This window comes from Spinacia oleracea, chromosome 2, assembly GCF_020520425.1.
Source record: "Spinacia oleracea cultivar Varoflay chromosome 2, BTI_SOV_V1, whole genome shotgun sequence".
Lineage (NCBI taxonomy): Eukaryota > Viridiplantae > Streptophyta > Magnoliopsida > Caryophyllales > Amaranthaceae > Spinacia > Spinacia oleracea.
In genome coordinates, this window is record NC_079488.1 from 61,143,360 (window position 1) to 61,150,377 (window position 7,018).

At 35.1% G+C, this 7,018-nt stretch overlaps 1 long non-coding RNA gene across 1 annotated transcript; it reads left to right on the forward strand.

Moving 5' to 3' along the window:
- Positions 1–3,500: 3,500 nt before the first annotated feature.
- On the forward strand, positions 3,501–6,216 carry LOC130467876 (uncharacterized). The gene is made up of 2 exons (XR_008927860.1): positions 3,501–3,723; positions 5,959–6,216. It is a non-coding gene; the product is annotated as an uncharacterized lncRNA (long non-coding RNA).
- Positions 6,217–7,018: the final 802 nt, after the last annotated feature.

The window sequence follows — 7,018 nt, forward strand, 5'->3', positions numbered from 1 at the left end:
TATCTGGCGATTTGCAATTGGTTTCGCTAGATAAACTGATTGCTTAAAGGGCAGTGCTCAAACGTAATACCTAGTGCTACCGAAGCAGTGAAACTCAAAATGCAATACAGTACAGTTTAGCTGCTTTTCATTAGAGTTCTCAGAAATTTGATCAAGTTAAATTTCCAGTTTTGGCGAAGCTAACGCTTTGAAACTGTTCCAACCAAACATAACTCAAAATGAAGTCATATGATTTTGTTTTGACTCAAAACTTAGCGGACTCACGTCAAGGCCATGTTTGGATTGGGATAATGGAAAGAGGGTAATAAAGTCAACATGTATTAATAAAAGGAAAATTAAGGTAAATCAAGGTAGTGGTAAGGAGGGTGATATGGTAGTGTTATGATGAGAAATTGAGAACTGGTGGTGTTGTGAGGAGGACAAAGGGGAATCTATTACTCCAAAGGGCATGCTTGGATTGAGTGGTGTTGTGAGGAGGACAAAGGGGAATCTATTACTCTAAAGGGCATGCTTGGATTGAGTGGTGTTGTGAGGAGGACAAAGGGGAATCTATTACTCCAAAGGGCATGCTTGGATTGAGGGTAATGTTTTAAAGGGGTAATAAAAGTCAAACTAAGGTAATTGAAGGTGATGATGAGGGGTTGAAGTGGTGGCAAAGGGAACAAGCTAGTGTTGGCAAGAAGAAAATAAAAGGGAAGGGGGAACAAATACCCTCATTATGGGGGGAATAGTTACCCACCATTCCACTAGGGTGATTATTACCCTCATTTAGGGGTAATTACTTCCCCCCTTCCTCCCTTCTCCTCACAACACCACCACTACCACAACTTCTCATCACAATACCACCACACCACCCCCCTTGCAACCACCTCAATTCAACTTCATTGTCCTTTTATTATGGTGGTTTGACTTTCATTACCCCATAATCCATTACACCCAATCCAAGCGTGCCCAAAAGGGTAATGATCATCCTAGTCGGATGGTGAGTAACAATTAACCCATGATATGAGCAGGGCCGTCTTCGGCAAGTTAGAGACCTTGTGTTAAGTATAAAATTTAGGCCCCTTTAAGACCACTTTAAAAATTATCCCTCAATACAAGATAGATATGTCCTACTACAAAATTAAAGGAATCTATTGAGTCTTATATCAATATAAGAGATTTTAGCCATTGAACACATTTTTTGGTGGGTTGTTTGGGATGGTTTGATTCACATAATATGGAACGTTTTTTTTCCCCTCATATGGAGTACTTCAGTATAAATAAGAATATATAAGTGTATTATTGACTGTCATAATTAAGAGCATTAATTGCTTTTTGAGAAAAAAGAATTACCATGGAAAACTGGAGATATAAATAAATGAGCAGTTTTACGAGGAAGAGTGAGCAATTACTCTGTACTTTTTTTTTTTTATAAACAAATTAATTCATTGATAAAAAGTCATACGACATCTACATAAAGATATAAATCTAACAAATACATAACAATCGAATCAAATAAAAACTTCCTTTCACCATAGCTACGATCGTAGTATATCAAACATTCTGTATACCCTCTTTTATATCGCTGTGATTTACAGCCTTCATTGACGAGGGGGTCTATAGATCTGTTGTAGCCGTGACAAATATGATTTCCGTCTGATTCGTCTGATTGTAGTCGAAAGATTGACATCCTCTTCGATCCCGCATAAATCTTTACCAAAGAAACAACCTGAACTAAATTAAACACACAAAACTTAACTAAAAACAAACCCACCATAGGGGTACTTACTACACCAAAACAATCAAACCCACCATAGGGGTACTTACCACACTGAAACTATGTAGTTTTATTGAAATCTAACGCAAAAACACAACGAAATTGAAAGAGAAGGGGCGGAAATAACCAAATTTCCGAAGAAAATTGGCTATTTCCGCCCTAGAAAACCCTAATTTTTGTAAACCCTAAAAAGAGAGAGAAAAAGGGAGAGAGGGGAGAAGCGGCTCTAGCAATTACTCTGTACTTTATATTTGTTAACCTAATTTTTTTGGGCCCGGTGCTGTAGCTCCTAGTGGACCTCCCAAGGCCCGGGCCTGGATATGAGTGCAACTTTTTCTCAATCTTTTTCTTTTCTTCTTACTAACACTTACTTATTTTATTTATCATCACTTTAATTTCTTTATCATCTCTTCATCACCTCCAATCACCTTAATTTCTCTTAATGTTTTTGGGTACCCTTTTAACGCAACCTTCACCCCAAGCATGCCCAGACCAGACCCAATCCACCAGTGAAAATTTGAACCGGACTAACCCACATCGCTTAAGACCAGAATTTTAAAAATTCAAGACCCCAAGACCAGTCTGGTTTTGTTTGGTCCGCTCCATAAAAAAATAAGACCAGTATAATATCAGAGACTTGTCATTTGGACCAATTGTAGACTTATTTCACTATTTTTGTACTTTTTTGACGTGGGATAAATTTAACTGAATAAGAAAAAACACTAAGTAAACAAAAACTTAAAACACTAAACAAGAAGTCTAATGAAAACGACCCCGTCCTTCATAGCAGATTTAGCACGTGTGTGAGCATGGTGCACATGTGCTCTTTCCACCTTGTAGACAATGCATTTGTGAAACATTTCCCCTGATTAATGATTTTGGAAATTGTCCAAGTCTGACTGATATATGAGTGACCTCCTTTGCTGCAGATTGTTAACGAAATTGAACAGGAAGAAGCTCATTCCATTCCATATAAATAAGAAAGAGCCTCAGCTTGCGAGGATGAAAGAGCCTCAGCATGCGAGGCTAAAAAAGCCATTCCAACTGCAACGCTTCCACAGAGAAATCCAAATGTCTGTAACCGAAGAGAAGGCCCAACCAATACCTGCTATACGACACTTTTTCTTCCAGGCTCCATCACTTTGTAAATGGAACCCTGTATGACCTTTCATTCAATCTGCCAATATTGCTGAAAATTAGGAGGATAGACTTGTTCTAGAGAATGCGAACTTGGTGAATTCGTGTATGTTAAAAAAACACATGAAATTGTTGGATTGCGACTTGAATATGAGAAGAAAAAAAAACCGTTCCCACATTTCCTGTTTGAGCATGAAAGACAATGTTGTTTCTTGTAGTCTTTGACTTGGTTTTCCATCCAGGCTGATAAACAACCGGATATAATAGAGAAACCATTACTGAAAAGAAAAATTCTCATTAAAATTTGAATGGAGATCTAATATTCTTGTAATACCCCTTATTTTTAATTATAAATATATTTATCAGATTTATTAAGTATTTTAAAGGAGTTTTATAATTAAAGTGGCATTTAGATATTTATTTAAATGTTATTTTATTAATTAGAAATATTTATTATTTCTATTTTGGGGAGAAAAGTATTTTAAAATTTAATTGGGAGAGTTATTTTTATTTTGGAAAATAAAAGGATTTAGAATGTTAGTCAAGCCCAAAGGAATTTGAAAAACAACTCCAAAAAGAATTTATAAACAAGCCCGGCGGAATTAAAACCTAGCCCAACTAAACTATAAATACAAATTCAAACCTCAAAATCCCACACAATTTCATAAACCCTATTTACTTCATATCCTCTCCCTTTCCTCTCTCCTTGTCGTGAGCCCGACCGGGCAACACTCAGCCGAAGTTGAGCACCCCTCAGCCTTGCCCCTCGCGCCACTGCTACGCTCGACCATCACCATTCTCCGCACCCTGTTGTCCGTGGCCGACCGGTGAGCCTCTCCCCTCCCTCTCTTCTTTAATTATTATTATTAGTGTTAGTTTAAAAAAAAAAATTAGTTTGTTAATTATGATGAAAAATCAGATTCGTATATTTTAATGTTGATGATTTTTAATATAATATGAGAGTTGAATTTTCAGATTTGTTTTAATTCATAAAGCATGGATTTTTAGAGTTTTTAATTGATTTTAATGATGCTTTATGATTAGGGTTTTAATTTAAAGTATTGGTTGCTTAATTAGCATGATGAAAATATATATTTTGAATATGATAATTGGTTATATTTTCAAAATATATTAGAAGCAAAGAAGCATCACTTTTTAGGGTTTTAATGCGTGAAATTAATAAATTTTCATGCTATGGTTTCATGGAATTAAATAGGTTAATTAATTATATTAAAAACTAATAATTTCAAATTATTTAAAGTGATTTGAAATTAAAATATGTTGCTTGAAATTTATTAAATAGGTAATTAATTAAGGTTTATTATTTTATTGTGGGTGGAGACTTTAAGTTGATTAGGGTGGCCCCTTTATTACGTATTTAAGGTACGTACATGTCTAGGGTTATTTATAATGCATGTACGTTGTTGTACATGTTTAAGTGTGGTTTTAATTGTGATTCATGTTTACTTGGTTTGATGATCATGTTTGTTGAATTAATAGAAACACGTTGGTAGCAACGAAGTTTATGTATGTTGAATTAATAATAAGCACGTTAGTAGCAAGGAAGTGTATGTTTGTAGAATTAATAGCAAGCGTGTAATACCCCAATATTTTATGATTTCGTAAAATATATTTTATAGGGGAACAAAGTTATCTCTATTTTTATATGACTTTCTTATTTATTTAGAACAGTTTCGGAAAGTAAAACTCTAATTTTTTTAAAACTAAAACTCTCTTTTATTATGTGTGAGAGTATATATAGCCTTTTAACCCTAATTATTTTTTTTTTACAATGAGAGTCAGCCGTTTTCTTTTTCCTCCTACATGTTGTTTGCGTAATCAATCAAGTAGCCTAGTACGTGGTATCAAGCTATCTATCTACTGGGCTTGTTTCCTTTAAAGTGTGTATTATTTCCATTCAAACGCGAATTGATTTTTGGAAAGGTAATCACGCTTAGTCCCTTCTAATTATTTGTTTATATTATTAGTTGTAATCACGCGCTCTAAATCAATTTGGACTTGTTTATACTATTATGGGTATTCACACGAATGATGTTGGAATTGTGTTGTATATGCTCGTGAATAAGTTGTTATTGTTGTTCTTAATTTAATTGATTTACTCGCTGATTTGATATGCTTGTGAATCAGTTGTATATATTGCCTTATTGATCCATTATTGATCTATTCATATTGTGTCTTTGTGATTATTAATGATGAAGTTGATTGGTGTTGTTAGTTTTGTATTATAGAACATGGTCGTGGAAGACTTAGCTAGATTAATATATTGGGTTGACTTTGAGTTATGGTTTTTCTTGAAGTTGGATTAGTTTTAGTTTGAGGTTGATCAATAATTATATGTGGGTACTAGTTTTATTACTTAAAGGAGTGATATTATTATATTGAACGAGTTACATTATTTGGGAATCTGTGCCATTATTGAAAATATATTATTGGCCCTAAGTGAGTTTCGATTGTATTATGAGATCACGAGATCAAAGATGAGAAGACGGTAATTATTATATTATTGGTTGGAGGCTCAACGTTATAAACCTTAGTCATTTTCATGTTGGTAAGGAGATAATAATCATTACTAGAGGAGCAAGATACAATCTTTATTTTTCTTAATATCCCCAAAAGTGGGGTTTGGTCCAAAAGTGGCCTTGACTCAGAGAGTCTTTCTAGTAGCTATTGAGAGTTTCAAGTTTTTATATTTGTTGGTTTATTTATTCGAATTACCCATGTCCAAGGCTAGGTAAAGAACAACGAGTAAGACATGTGTATATTGGTTTAAGTAAGTTTAGTAGAGGAAAGGATCATATCAATACATTTGAGGTTCAGTCGAAGAGAAGATCTATAGAATATTGAGTTAATTATATTTTTGGGATTATTTGTGTAATGTACTCTTGTACTACTATTAAAGTGAGCAACTATTACTATATATTGATATATTACTAATTACTCAACTTTTTGCTGACGTATGTTTATTTGCTTTTGCGGCCATGTCTTTTTCTTATGGTGGCCCTGTGACGATCGTTTTGGAATTTGTCCTCTATGGTGAGCAGTCAAGATGGCCGGAGCAGATTGATCGTGAAGGATTGCCTTTAGAAGTTAAAGGAGCTCAAGTGTTACCGTTTAGTCTTTTATGACTGTTGTACAGTTGTAATAGATCACTAATAATCGAGTTGTAATAGTTTGAGTCTGTAAGCCTTAACACTTGACAATATGGTCAAGTGTGGCGGTGATACCTCCGATTTAGGTGTAAGCTTCCGCAATATTTTTATAAAGTCTTATATATTTCTTATATATTTCTAGTTAGTAAACCTGGGGTGTTACAAAGCGTATTTTTCCTAATGACTTTATGTATGTATTTTAATTATATGCATGCAAGGAAGGTGTAGACACCTAAATCGTGTCTCCCCTATGGGATGATGACGATATTATTATCCTTGTTAGGTGGTTGGTACAACTCCGTGTGGAAGTCCCAATTGCTAAAATATATTCCAAAATCCAAGATCCAAAGTCCAATCCCCGAGCCCGTTCCCATTATGGAACTCGATATAAAATTCAATTTCCAAAAATCAATTTCAAAATCCAAACACAATCTCCCCCAATGGACCTCTCCATTGGTTTTACAAGGCCTTTTCCAGTCAAAATGACACTAAGCAATCCAAATTCGGGCGCCGACCCACAAAACCGAGCAAGCCGGGCCCCGTCCCGTAACACCAAGTTCAAAAACCCGAAACGGCTTGTTTTTTGTCGCCAAATCAAAGCCTTAATCATTAAGCATTCACTACGTGCCAACTTCGTACAATTCGTACAAAGGTACATCCATAAGAGACAAATGCAAGGACGACATCATCGTCCTTGCTTTGGCGTTTCCTGAGCCACGTCACCTGGCGCAGGGCCTTGCGCTGGGCACAATTGGCTTTTGGAATTTAGCCGGCTAATATTCTATTTAAGCCCTCATTTCTGAGCATTTAGGGCAGCAAATCAAAAACACAACGTCGTAATTTCGAAATCTACTCTCAAAGTCAAAATACAAAAATCAAGTTTCAATCTTCAAATTCCTACACAATTTCAAATATTCAAGCAATTGGGAGCACTAATCGGAAATCAAACATA